This window comes from Arachis stenosperma, chromosome 1 (assembly GCF_014773155.1).
Source record: "Arachis stenosperma cultivar V10309 chromosome 1, arast.V10309.gnm1.PFL2, whole genome shotgun sequence".
In the NCBI taxonomy this organism is placed as follows: Eukaryota; Viridiplantae; Streptophyta; class Magnoliopsida; order Fabales; family Fabaceae; genus Arachis; species Arachis stenosperma.
This window is the reverse complement of record NC_080377.1, coordinates 93,985,653-94,000,658: the sequence shown is the minus strand read 5'-3', so window position 1 is coordinate 94,000,658 and position 15,006 is coordinate 93,985,653. Positions and strand designations below refer to the sequence as shown.

Below are 15,006 nucleotides of genomic sequence, written 5' to 3'. Positions count from 1 at the left end.
TGCTTGGTGCATTTTGCATTTCAGACAGACTTTGAGAAATCAAATTGACTTGTTGAGTCAATATCTTGTTCTGAGCCAGAATGGCATTCAGAGTATCAATCTCAAGAACTCCTTTCTTCTGATTTGTCCCATTGTTCACAGGATTCCTTTCAGAAGTGTACATGAATTGGTTATTTGCAACCATTTCAATTAGTTCTTGAGCTTCTGTAGGCGTCTTCTTCAGATGAAGAGATCCTCCAGCAGAGCTATCCAAAGACATCTTGGACAGTTCAGAGAGACCATCATAGAAAATACCTATGATGCTCCATTCAGAAAGCATGTCAGACGGACATTTTCTGATCAATTGTTTGTATCTTTCCCAAGCTTCATAGAGGGATTCTCCATCCTTCTGTCTGAAGGTTTGGACTTCCACTCTAAGCTTACTCAATTTTTGAGGTGGAAAGAACTTTGCCAAGAAGGCATTGACTAGCTTTTCCCATGAGTCCAGGCTTTCTTTAGGTTGTGAATCCAACCATGTCCTAGCTCTGTCTCTTACAGCAAAAGGGAATAGCATAAGTCTGTAGACCTCAGGGTCAACCCCATTAGTCTTGACAGTGTCACAGATTTGCAAGAATTCAGCTAAGAACTGATGAGGATCTTCCAATGGAAGTCCATGGAACTTGCAATTCTGTTGCATTAGAGAAACTAATTGAGGCTTAAGCTCAAAGTTATTTGCTCCAATGGCAGGGATAGAGATGCTTCTCCCATAGAAGTCGGGAGTAGGTGCAGTAAAGTCACCCAGCACCTTCCTTGCATTGTTTGTATTGTTGTTGTTTTCGGCTGCCATGTGTTCTTCTTCTTTGAAGATTTCTGTCAGGTCCTCTACAGAGAGTTGTGCCTTAGCTTCTCTTAGTTTTCGCTTCAAGGTCCTTTCAGGTTCAGGGTCAGCTTCAACAAGAATGCCTTTGTCTCTGCTCCTGCTCATATGAAAGAGAAGAGAACAAGAAAATGTGGAATCCTCTATGTCACAGTATAGAGATTCCTTGAGGTGTCAGAGGAAAAGAAAAGTAGAAGACAGAAGTAGAAAATTCGAACTTATCAAAGAAGAAGGAGTTCGAATTTTTCATTAAGGAATAGTGTTAGTCCATAAATAGAAGGATGTTAGAAGAAAGGAAGTAATTTTCGAAAATTAAGTAAAAGACTTTGAAAACATTTTGAAAAACACTAATTGATTTTCGAAAATAAAAGTGGGAAAGAAATCAAGTGATTTTTGAAAAAGATTTTGAAATTAGAAGTCAAAAAGATTTGATTGAAAACTATTTTGAAAAAGATGAGGTTAAGAAGATATGATTGGTTTTAAAAAATATGTGATTGAAAAGATATGATTTGAAAATAATTTTAAAAATGATTTGATTTTAAAAATTAATGACTTGCCTATCAAGAAAAGATATGATTCAAACATTAAACCTTTCTCAACAGAAAAGGCAACATACTTGAAATGTTGAATCAAATCATTATTTGATAGCAAGTATCTTTGAAAAAGGAAAGAAATTGATTTTGAAAACATTTGATTGAAAAGATATGATATGAAAAAGATTTGATTTTGAAAAACTTTGAAAACTTGAAAAAATTGATTTGAAAACAAAATCCTCCCCCTTGTGCCATCCTGGCGTTAAACGCCCAGAATGGTGCACATTCTGGCGTTTAACGCCCAAAACTATACCCTTTTGGGCGTTAAACGCCCAACCAGGTACCCTGGCTGGCGTTTAAACGCCAGTCTGTCCTTCTTCACTGGGCGTTTTGAACGCCCAGCTTTTTCTGTGCAATTCCTCTGTTGTATGTTCTGAATCTTCAATTCTCTGTATTATTGACTTGAGAAGACACAAATTAAAAATATTTTTGGATTTTTAATAATAAAAATGCAACTAAAATCAAATAACAATGCATGCAAGACACCAAACTTAGCAGTTTGTATACTACTGACACTAATGAGAATGCATATGAGACACACAAAACACTCAAGTCAAGAGAATTTAAAGATTAGAGTAAGAAATCATCAATAACATCTTGAAGATCCTTAAGACACATGAATGAATGCATGCAATTGACACCAAACTTAAAATGAGACACTAGACTCAAACAAGAAATTTTTGGATTTTATGATTTTGTAATTTTTTTTTTCGAAAATTATATGAAAATAGAAAATAAAAGTTTCAGAATTCTTAATTTGGATTCCAGGAATCATTGCAATGCTAGTCTAAGACTCCGGTCCAGGAATTAGACATGGCTTCTCAGCCAGCCAAGCTTTCAGAGAAAGCTTCGGTCCAAAACACTAGACATGGCCAATGGCCAGCCAAGCCTTAGCAGATCATTGCTCCAATAGCAAGATTGATAGAAATTAACAAGCTCTTGTGATGATTAGTTGAAACCTCGGTCCAATAAGATTAGACATGGCTTCTCAGCCAGCCAGATTTCAACAGATCATCATGAAACTCTAGAACTCATTCTTAAGAACTCTGAAGAAAAATACCTAATCTAAGCAACAAGATGAACCGTCAGTTGTCCATACACAAAACAATCCCCGGCAACGGCGCCAAAAACTTGGTGTGCGAAATTGTGATCACTACTTTTCACAACTCAAATAATCCCTAGTAAGGCCCCAAAAACTTGGTGCTCAATACCATGGCATAAACACAACTTTGCACAACTAACCAGCAAGTGCACTGGGTCGTCCAAGTAATAAACCTTACGCGAGTAAGGGTCGATCCCACGGAGATTGTTGGTATGAAGCAAGCTATGGTCACCTTGTAAATCTTAGTCAGGCAGACTCAAATGGGTATAGTGATATACGAATAAAGCATAAAGATAAGGATAGAGGTACTTATGTAATTCATTGGTAGGAACTTCAGATAAGCGTATGAAGATGCCTTCCCTTCCGTCTCTCTGCTTTCCTACTGTCTTCATCCAATCCTTCTTACTCCTTTCCATGGCAAGCTTATGCAAGGGTTTCACCGTTGTCAGTGGCTACCTCCCATCCTCTCAGTGGAAATGTTCAACGCACCCTGTCACGGCACGGCTATCCATCTGTCGGTTCTCAATCAGGCCGGAATAGAATCCAGTGATTCTTTTGCGTCTGTCACTAATGCCCCGCCATCAGGAGTTTGAAGCACGTCACAGTCATTCAATCATTGAATCCTACTCAGAATACCACAGACAAGGTTAGACCTTCCGGATTCTCTTGAATGCCGCCATCAGTTCTTGCCTATACCACGAAGACTCTGATCTCACGGAATGGCTGGCTCGTTTGTCAGGCGAGCACTCGGTTGTCAGGCGATCAACCATGCATCGTGTATCAGGAATCCAAGAGATATTCACCCAATTTAAGGTAGAACGGAGGTGGTTGTCAGTCACACGTTCATAGGTGAGAATGATGATGAGTGTCACGGATCATCACATTCATCAAGTTGAAGAACAAGTGATATCTTGGACAAAGAACAAGCGGAATTGAATAGAAGAACAATAGTATTTGCATTAATACTCGAGGTACAGCAGAGCTCCACACCTTAATCTATGGTGTGTAGAAACTCCACCGTTGAAAATACATAAGAACAAGGTCTAGGCATGGCCGAATGGCCAGCCTCCCAATGATCTAAGATAGCATAAAAATGAAGATAGCTACCCAGATATATCTTAATACAATAGTAAAAGGTCCTACTTATAGAAAACTAGTAGCCTAGGGTGTACAGAGATGAGTAAATGACATAAAAATCCACTTCCGGGCCCACTTGGTGTGTGCTTGGGCTGAGCAATGAAAAAATTTCGTGTAGAGACTCTTCTTGGAGTTAAACGCCAGCTTTAGTGCCAGTTTGGGCGTTTAACTCCCATTTAGGTGCCAGTTCTGGCGTTTAACGCTGGAATTTCTGAGGGTGACTTTGAACGCCGGTTTGGGCCATCAAATCTTAGGCAAAGTATGGACTATCATATATTGCTGGAAAGCCCAGGATGTCTACTTTCCAACGCTGTTGAGAGCACGCCAATTGGGCTTCTGTAGCTCCAGAAAATCCACTTCGAGTGCAGGGAGGTCAGAATCCAACAGCATCTGCAGTCCTTTTCAGTCTCTGAATCAGATTTTTGCTCAGGTCCCTCAATTTCAGCCAGAAAATACCTGAAATCACAGAAAAACACACAAACTCATAGTAAAGTCCAGAAAAGTGAATTTTAACTAAAAACTAATAAAAATATACTAAAAACTAACTAGATCATACTAAAAACATACTAAAAACAATGCCAAAAAGTGTACAAATTATCCGCTCATCAGTTACGCAGACTCAGCTAACTGAGGTAGGGGTTTTTCTTAAAATCTAATTTATATTACATAGTTGTGATAAGTTGTGATAACTAGATATTAATGTGAGAGAACATATGTCTGTGATTATGATTGTCTTCTAAATGTGGTTGTTTGCTGGACTGAATGACTGATTGTTTGATTGCTTGAGTAGTTTGTGATTGCTGAAAAGAAATTATTTTGAAAGGTTATTTAGTTGATTATTATGAAAAATGGCTTTTCTTGGTTTTGAAGCTATTTTTGATAATGTAAAGAAATTGGCTTTGGAAATGATTTGGAATATGAAACTGGATTAACTTTGGAAATGGTTTACTTTTGAGTTAGTGACTTTATAAATGATTTAGTATTTGAGCTGGTTTGATTTTAAAAAGAGGTTTGTTGTAGGCAATGATTTGCTTTGAAAATAATTTGATTTGGAACTAGCTGAATTTTGGAAAATGATTGAGGTTTGGAAAAGGTTTGAGAAATGTTTGGATGGGACCCGAACAGGGTGGCAAAGTCCGAGTTTTAGAGAAGATGCTGCCGAAATTTTATAAAATTGGAAGTTTTATTTGAAGTAATTAACTAAAAAGACTTGTTTTTAAACATTATATGTTTTAAGAATAATCTATTTATCAAAGAAAGAATTATGCTGTGGAATTGAGCTTTGTAATGAACGGGATGGAAAGAGGATTGATGAGGGTTTTCTTTGAAATATGATTTTTAAATGAATTTGGAAATGAGGTTTGAATTGATGAATGATTGAATGTTGAGATATGTGGCTTATGAATTTGAAATATCTGAGATACGAGATTCCCTGGATTAAGTACCGTGGCTTGCCACCACGTGTACCAGGTTGAAAACTCGATACTCTGTTGACCCTACGACGTAAGTGTGACCGGACACTATATAAATTCCTGGGAATGTTACCCCCATTGAGCAATATTGATTATTTGAGAAAAAGCTATGCATAGACTCTTGGGGATGCACGTCGGGGGATAGTCTAAGGACAATTCAGACTTGTCGGGTTGGCTGAATAACCGACAGATAAGCCTCATCAGCCATAGGACAGGCATGCATCATATGCATTTGTATGCTTTGCTTGGGTTTGAACTTGTTTTGGTTTGCCTAATTGCTAAACTGTTCCTAACTGCTACTTGAACTATTTGCTGTAACTGCTTCCTACTTGTGTTTTACTTGTCTGTCTTGCCTGTGTTTGTCCTGGCGTGTTTCATTTGAGAATGGACTTTGGTGCTGAATTAATGATTGTGTGGTTTGATTGCGTGGTTGGTTTTTGATTAAGATTTGCTTATGAGAAAAGAAAGACCTTGGATTTCTGAAAATATTGAACATTGTTTCTTTGAAAAGGTTTTGAACGATTAGCTATTGGATTTTAAAAGGATTCATAAGGCAATGATAATCACTGAATTTGAAAGCAGTTTTCTTATTGAAATATCTTCTTATGACAACTTTGAAACTCTGTGGTGAGACCGTGTGGTTAGGTTCTCACCCCCTACAGCTTTACCTTTTCAGGAACCGGATGAAGAAGCATTAAGAAGAGTTAAACTCCGTTTAGTTTTATATGTTGTATTAATTAGATTATTTTCTTCCTTCGTCTTTGTTATTACAATTATTGCAAGAGGGATAGGAGTTGTATGATTTATATATATTATATTATAAGATTTTATGTAAGAAGTCTTGTATATGAATTTATGCCTGCTTGTTTTTTTTTAAGATAAAGTATTTGTTTTCGGTTTTCAAAGAAATCAGCAATACGATGTTGAGTCACATCTTATTTTAATATTTAGTATGTAAAGTAGTCGTAATACTTCTTGCTATCAGAGTGGCACAGCCGGAAGCGTGACATTCTGGTAGTGAAGGTGTTACATTATGATATCAGAGCAGTTCATCCTAATTAGAGCCTTGGGGGAAGGACTGACCATGCTTCATTACATTCTCTGAGTGTCTGTCATGTTGTAGGTTTTGTTCAGATAACAAGAATTAGAGTTTTATGAACATGACTGTCTATTGATTAATGCTGTTAGCTTATCGTTGCATAACTGCTGATGTTAAGTCTGGCCAACTTAATGTTAAAAGTTATGTCTACGAAAAAGTTAATGGGTTATCATAGATAAAGTAAGATTGATAAGTGATACGATTCATGGGCTTTGAGAGCGTTAGAAATTAATTTTGAAGCTAATTACGTTTTGGCGTATAATCCTTTAATCGTGCCTAGTGTTATCTCTTTCTCTATCAATTGCATTGGAATTCCTTATTCATTATTTCCTTCATGAAATGTGATTGATTTAACTGTCAACCTTATCTTACTACTCATACATTGCCCTTGCTTGGTTTTGTATTCGGTTGTTGCTTGAAACTTTTGAGGTATTTACCTTTATCACTGTTAACAGCCATCTTTATAAATTCCGTCCTCCTTGACTTGAATTTGGATTTATTTTGGTGCCACAAATGATTATTAATGATTGATTTTAGCTATTTTCGCTTGTGAGCCTTGTATTTCTTTCTAACTGGGTGGTGTCAACGGATGTGCTGTGAATCGTGCCATGTTATCTGACGTATCATTTATTTCTCTTTTCTTCATTTTGGAATCACTTGCTTGACTACACTTTGAAAAGCAATTTGAATTCTCTTACGCATAATCTAGTTGATTGGTTCTTAATTTTCTTTTTTGATTCTTACAATGTGGTAATCGATTTTGAATTCCTTTACATGAGCTAGGAAAACCCTTGAATTGACTCGAACCTGCACCGTTTATTTAATCCTCTCGGAAATTTTGTTTCAGACCTTTCTAAAGAAGTTTTAATTTGATTTGTTTTCTATTTTAATGCATTCCTGTAAGTTTGTTTGAATCTTTTTGAAATATCTCTCTTAAAAAGATACATGCACAACCCTTTAATTTTAAGCGGTTTCGAACTCTGGGAGTTATTGTCATAGTGAACTAATTATGCGGTTTGATCCTTCCGCTATATATTCTGTATTTCATTCGTATCTTTTCCTGTTGTGATACTTTGTGTCTTATAGCATTCTTTTTGAATTTTTACTTAGGATCTTTTAAAGGAATTTCACTTTTATTTTTCTTTATTCAATTATGCCCACAACTATTCTTTAAAAGTCTCAACAAGATTGCCCTTACTTTTGTACACACTTTCTTATGTGGATTTTGAAAGCTTTTATGTGGTTTGAATACAACTTAAATTCTTCCAACCATATTACAGTCTCTATGCAAATTCTTACTTGATTATATACTTGAGTATCTTCTAAGATTTTGCATTTTCCTTAGTTAAAATTAACAAAATTTTTATACCTTATTTTGACGTAAACTTGTCTTGAATCATGTTATCTTCTCTTTTGCGAACTTTGTATGTCCTTTATTTGGCCTAAACTTGATTCGGTTGGATATGTTAACTATTGAAGTTCTTTGATTCATACTTCTTAGGAAAGATGTAAATTGACTCTCCTTCTGGAATATTTCATTGTTATTGCGCATTTTTGTTAAATTACGATTCTATTTATCACTTTGACTTTGTGCGAACGTTGTCTTTGTCATTTGATTTTCTCTTCTTAGGTGTTGTATCCCTCTAAGCAAACTCGAGTTTTTCAGTGACTCCTAGACATGGGTAACAATATGTTAGTTTGCTAGTACACAACTTGTTAACACAGGAGGAGAATTTGGTGAATTTGAAAATGTCGCAGGTTATGGCGTTTGATTTTGCACTGATGTGTTGAGCACATGTCAGGTTGCAAAGTTTTTGAACTAAGATTGATTGTTTAGATTGCCGCTTAATAATGAATGAGTTTAAAACCTTGATTGAGTTTATTGGAAGTCAAAGATAATAGTTGAACGTGGATAAAGACGAGAATTCAAAAGGAACGGAAGTTGAGAAGTTTTCATATAAGATAAAGTATGTTTACGAAATTTTTTACCTCGGATTTCTCTTTTCTAAATAGAATTTGGCTTTTATCTGTAGTATAACTTTTATACACGTTTGATTGAATATTAACTTTGAAAATTTTTAAACAAGCATTTGACTTTCTCCCAAGTATTATGATTTTTTTTTGGTTAAGTTGTGTCCTAATTATCTTTCTAAAATAGTTGAAAAAATATTTTTGCTCTTAGTCCAACCGGTGTCTACTTTGTTTTAAAAATTCTACATAACCTATTTTAACATGAAATTGTATTAAAGTAATGTCATATTTATATTTTTGTTATTCTTTTATAAGGTGTTTGTTGCGTACCTTTTCTTTAAGAACATAAAAGTTTTTGAAAAGTTTTATACTTTTCATGAGCAATGCATTCGAAAGTATTTTAATCCTACTCTTGAGTCTTGTAAGCTTTATATATTCAGAAAATAATAATGAAGATTAAACTAATAAAAAATATATATTCAGATATTTATTGAATTGTCAAATTATTTAAAAAATCAAAATTAATTAACAAAGTTCTTATCTTATCCCATTTTAATGTTATATGGAGTTTGTTCACTTTATCATTAATATGTGTATATTTTTTGTGTCCTCTGTATGACAAATACAATACTTTACATAATTAAATATCAAATCTAGTACTCTAAATAATTAATTATTTAAAAAATTAGTATACTAATATTTTAAGAACCACTTGATAGGTGTGATTTTCTTGTATGCATTATATACCAATTAAATAACTAAGCCAATATGCCAAACAATTCTATTCTATTATATAAAAATTAGATGTCTGCACTTAATGATGGAGCTGACATGGCATGCTCTGGAGAGTGTTTCCCAATTTAATTATTTTAACTCATTCAATACAATTTATTATCATGACTTAATTATATCAGCTAATTGATTTGATTAGATATTTAAATATTAATATAATTTATTGTAACATATATTACTTAATTAAATTTACTACATTAATTGTAATTTGTCATATTAGTTAATTAATTTATTCATTTATAAAGTCTTAAATAAAATAAATAATTTATTGTTTATTCTAATTGAATTCATTAAATTTAATTATACATTATATACAAACTAATAATAATTTGTAAATCACTTTATATTATATATGTATTAACAAAATATTATATATGTCTTAATGTGTTAATTAAATATTATATACGCACAGAAAAATAAATACAAAGATGATTTATATAATATTAATATTATTATATTAGCACGGTATTTTTTTGTTTTGATATCATATAGTATTGATCATGATAATATTATTATATAGTATTATATAAACTTTCTAATATTAGTATAGAAAATTGGAAAATTATTCCTTATGACAATCATTCTTAGTGGAATAGTGTGTCTCTTATATAGTATTGATAATTGTTGCTTAATTTAAAGTAATTATATGTTGGTATCTTAAATTTATTTTCAATAATGACATAAATAGATAAATCTAATTGAATTGAATGATTATATAAAATATTTTATATTATTAATATACTAAAATTAAATTTATTTTTTGGTACCAAATTTTATAGGTAAATTTTATACAAGATTAAGTTATTTTTTTATTTGTTTTATCTATGTTACTTTATTTAATTTTAAGTAGCGTCATATTTACAATTACCGCCAGTATGATATTTTATAATATTTTAAGTAATTTCACATTAAATGACTTATACAACGGTGATCTCATTTATTGTCATAAATGTTGAATTAAATAAGTCATTATTACTTTTGATTTAGATAAATGAGATTAAAATCATAGATACTATTTTATTTGAGTTTTAGGGTTTATTGAGTGTCACACTCAAATATAAATAATGACTTTAGAATTTTGGTCTCCAACACATCAAACCCGCCTTCGTAGCTCTTTTCCCACAGTAAAATTAAGATTCAGCCCTATCAAAAATATAGAAGGTTTTAGTTGACGAAGATCAAAGAACCACAAGAGTCAAACTCTCTGATCTCAATCATACTTGCAAATAAAGAGACGCTTCCACGCTCTTAGTTATATTTTTTAATGAGTTAACATGAATGATCTTGAGATTGAGAAATCCTAAAATTTTCAGCTAAAATAAAAATTTTATTCAATCAAATGATAATAAATAATTTTATTGAATTAATTATATTAATGTGATCATTGGATGATAAAGAATGCTAGAAAAATAAATAAATAATATTTTAAGAGTATAGAAATATTAAATTATCATTTCAATTTACTTTTTTAATCAACGATAATAAATATCTAAAATTAATTAAATTTTTACAAAAATTATACACCTAAAACTATTTCATTTTTTCAAAAATCTTTTGATAATACAATGGTTCAATGAGAGGTTGACTATTAAGAATTGAGTATAATATTTTTAAATTCGTATTTTCAATAAAAAATATACTTAGTTTTATCAATCCTAAATAATTCTATATTCACTATTACTTATCCATCTAAATAATTTTAACATTGATATAATATTATTTTTAGATGCAAAAAATTTAAAATATATTTATTCTATTTCAAAAATTAATATTCATATTTAACTTAGAATTCCAACAAATATGACAAAAAATATTATATTTTTTAGTTAAAAAATTAAAGTAAAATATCTATAAATATATTTTTGTACTTTAGCTTTAGATTTTTCAAAAAAATTTGGCAAGTTAATGGAATCAAATCATATTTCTATAACATATATAAGAATGTATATTACACATAAATAAAAAAATTAGGTATAGTAAGAACAAATACATAAATTAAAATAAAATTTAGAAAAATAAGAACCAATAAAATATTGAAGGAAAGAAATATAAATAGAAGAGAAATAAAATTATTAGATGGAAGAGAAATAATTTAATAAATTTTATGTGTATATAAAAGAAGAATAAAAAGAAGATATACAGTGCTTTATTTAATTTAGCAAAATTTATGGGAATAAACACATAGAATAAGAGAATAAAAAATGATAATAAAAAGAAGCTAAACATCTGAATTAATATCAAAAAATAAAAAATAATAAAATAATGATAATCTATCATAATCTTAATCTTTTAATATAATTAATTAATAATAATATAATTAGTCTACCATAATCAATTTTGTTACTCACTTTAACCTTATTATTCATTTATTGTATCTAAAAAAGTATATAATGTCACACTTATTTTTAAAAAGATAAAACTCTTCAAATACACGGTATAATATATCATTTAAGAACAATAAAATAAAAATATCTAGAATTTTATAATAGTATTTAAAATTTTCAATGACGATAATACAAAGTGTTTAAATCGACCAAATAAATTCAATAGTTATCCTTTGCACATCTTATTTAAATTTAAATCTTAAAATTTACTTTTATCTTTTTTTTTTCTAATATCAATTATTTTTTATAAAAAAATAGAGAAAAAATTTATTAGACCAAAAAAATATCCGATCAAAAAATTATTATAAGGAGATTTATAATTAGAGAAGAAAAGAATAAAAGTATTAATAATAATTAAGAAAAAGAAACAAAGCTTTTATTAAAAAATGTTAGAAAAGAAATAATAAAGTTCATATTAATAATAATAATGCTGAGGAATGATGTTGGTGCTTTAGACTTTTAACCTTCGTCTTTGGCCATCTTTTTTTCTGTTCTTTGCTTTTTTTTTTAAATTATCAAGTCATAAAAAAATAAAGAACAATTCAACAAAATGAAAACAACAAGATCGAAAACAGTAAGATCAATAGTAACTATACAAATCAAAATACATAGGAGAAAAATAAACTATTATATGATAGAATTAACATGAGTATATTTTATCATTAAATAAACAAAGTTAATGCACAACAAAATTACATGTAAAGAGAAAAAAAAGAAAAAAGAGTTAAAATATCCAAAGTGATAAAAAGATTATTTTATAGAAGACTATAAAATAATGAACTTCTAACTAAATTAAACTGTACTTATTATTATTAGAAAGGGTAAGAGAGAGTAGTAGAAAAAAGGTTTGTGTGTATTTAAGTTGTGTAAAATAATACAATATAGAAGGGTATTTATAGGTGCTAAGAGAATCGAAATAATAAAGACGTAATATCCTATAATAAATATTTAGATATGTTAAATAATGCTAATTGATCTATACTATATGATATTAAAACAAAAAAGAATCACCGTGCTAATATAATATTATCAATATTATATAAATTATCTTTGTATTTATTTTTTTGTGCGTATATAATATTTAATTAACACATTAAGATATATATAATATTTTGTTAATACATATATAATATAAAGTGATTTACAAATTATTTTATTGAATATTATAAATTAGAGTAATCTATAAATTATTATTAATTTGTATATAATGTGTAATTAAATTTAATGAATTCAATTAGAATAAACAACAAATCTATTCTTTTTATTTCAGACTTTATAAATGAATAAATTAATTAACTAATATAACAAATTATAATTAATATAGTAAAATTAATTAAGTAATATATATTATAATAAATTATATTAATATTTAAATATCTAATCAAATCAATTAGCTGATATAATTAAGTCATGGTATTAAATTATATTGAATGAGTTAAAATAATTAAATCGGGAAACACTCTCTGGAGCATGCTACGTCAACTCCATCATTAAGTGCAGACATCCGATTTTTATATAATAGAATAGATATTAAAAATTTTGAGAGTTTGATTTTAATTATAACTTTATAAAATATTTATAATAATAATTACTATATATATTATTTAATTTTTTAATAAAATTTTTAATATAATTTTATGTATTATTCCGTACAAGGTACGGGAACATACACTAGTAATATTGTAAAAGACAAAATTAATAAACTTTTTTGTAATATAATTTATTTATTTTAGTTTAATTTAAAATATTTATATACTCAAATTTTATATACAATATTCTAAGTAATCAAGTATTTTAGAAAATTAAAAAAAATTATCCCATTAAAAGTAATTTAAAAAGAAAAAATGTTAAAAAATATTTATAAAATTTTTTCATCCCATCATTGACAGATAGTTAAATACAGACATGTCAAAAAATAAATAAAATGTACATATAAAATGTAAAAAAATTTATTTTTTGTCAAATCAAGTTAATGAGAGAAAAAGGCATAACGCTATTTGTCTACGTAAAAAATTGGTAACAAATTAAAAAATAAAAAATGGATTAAAAATATAGATTGGGTAAGTAAATTGAAAAAAAAAATTGTAACCGCAGTAGAGCAAGGCAAAGGAAAAAGATGGAGGCAATTCAATTCAATTGAGAATGTTAAAGAAAGGAGAAGAAAAACATTAAAAGAAATACAAAAATGATAAATTTTTTTAAGAAGTTACAACAAAAACTTTAATAAAATAATTAGAGTGAAGTTACAGAGTACATTCAGAACAAAATTGTACAAACTAAAACTAAGATAAAACTAAATAAAATATAATTTAAATGAATATCACAAATATAATAAAATTTACCAAAAATTACTTATCACTTGATGTATGAATTTGTTTTCCTTGTCTAATACTCTCTCGATAACTGGCACGCCTTCTGACAAGGTGTTGCTGCCTCTATTCTTCACTCATATTTTATCTTCGTTGCCTGGCATAATCTTGCTAAGTTCGTCGACCACTTCTACGTGAATCTTTCATTGGTATGTTGTCAACTGTAATTAATCAAAAAAACATATAAAAATAGTTTTAAACTTTTATTTAACGAGGAAAAGTAAATTATAGTAGGTTTTACATTATATTTAGGCGAAGCGAGAAGAATAATGGAGAAGATGGAGGAGAAATGAAGAAATTTTTTTTTATTATAGAGTAACTAGTGAAGTGAGAGAGATTAAGAGGAGAAATTAGTATCCTATTAATTATTATAGATGAAGATAAAGATTAAGAAGTGAAAATTTTGTAACGTGATGTAAGAGAAATTAATGGGAGAAATTATATTGACATGAACGTGAATGAAAATAAAGTAGTGGGAATTTTGTAATGGGAAGTAAGTTATTAAGAAGGATAAAAATGGAAAAAAAATGGGACACAAAAATGAGTTTTCCCATTATATATTGTTATAGATCAAATCAAATTAATGAGAGAAAAAAGCATAACGCTATTTGTCTATGTGAAAAATTGGTAACAAATTAAAAAAAATGGATTAAAAATATAGATTGAGTAAGTAAATTAAAAAAATTTGTAACCGTAGTGGAAGAAGGCAAAGGAGAAGGATGGAGGCAATTCAATTGAGAATGTTAAAGAAAGGAGAAGAAAAACATAAAAAAATACAAAAATGATAAATTTTTTTAAGAAATTACAACAAAAACTCTAATAAAATAATTAGAGTGAAGCTACAGAGTACATTGTACTCAAAACAAAATGGTACAAACTAAAACTAAGATAAAACTAAATAAAATATAATTTAAATGAATATCACAAATATAATAAAATTTACCAAAAATTACTTATCACTTGATGTATGGATTTATTTTCCTTGTCTAATACTCTCTCGATAACTGGTACGCCTTCTGCCAAGTTGTTGCTGCCTCTGTTCTTCACTCATATTTTGTCTTTGTTGCCTGGCATAGTCTTGTCAAGTTCGTCGACCACTTTCACGTGAATCTTCTATTGGTATGTTGTCAACTATAATTAATCAAAGAAACATATAAAAATAGTTTTACACTTTTATTTAATGAGGAAAAATAAATTACAGTAGGTTTTATATTATATTTAGGCAAAGTGA

At 29.3% G+C, this 15,006-nt stretch overlaps 1 non-coding gene across 1 annotated transcript; it reads left to right on the top strand.

Annotated features, from left to right (window-relative positions):
• Positions 1-313: 313 nt before the first annotated feature.
• On the top strand, positions 314-421 carry LOC130950326 (small nucleolar RNA R71). Its single transcript, XR_009073559.1, has one exon. It is a non-coding gene; the product is annotated as a small nucleolar RNA R71 (small nucleolar RNA).
• Positions 422-15,006: the final 14,585 nt, after the last annotated feature.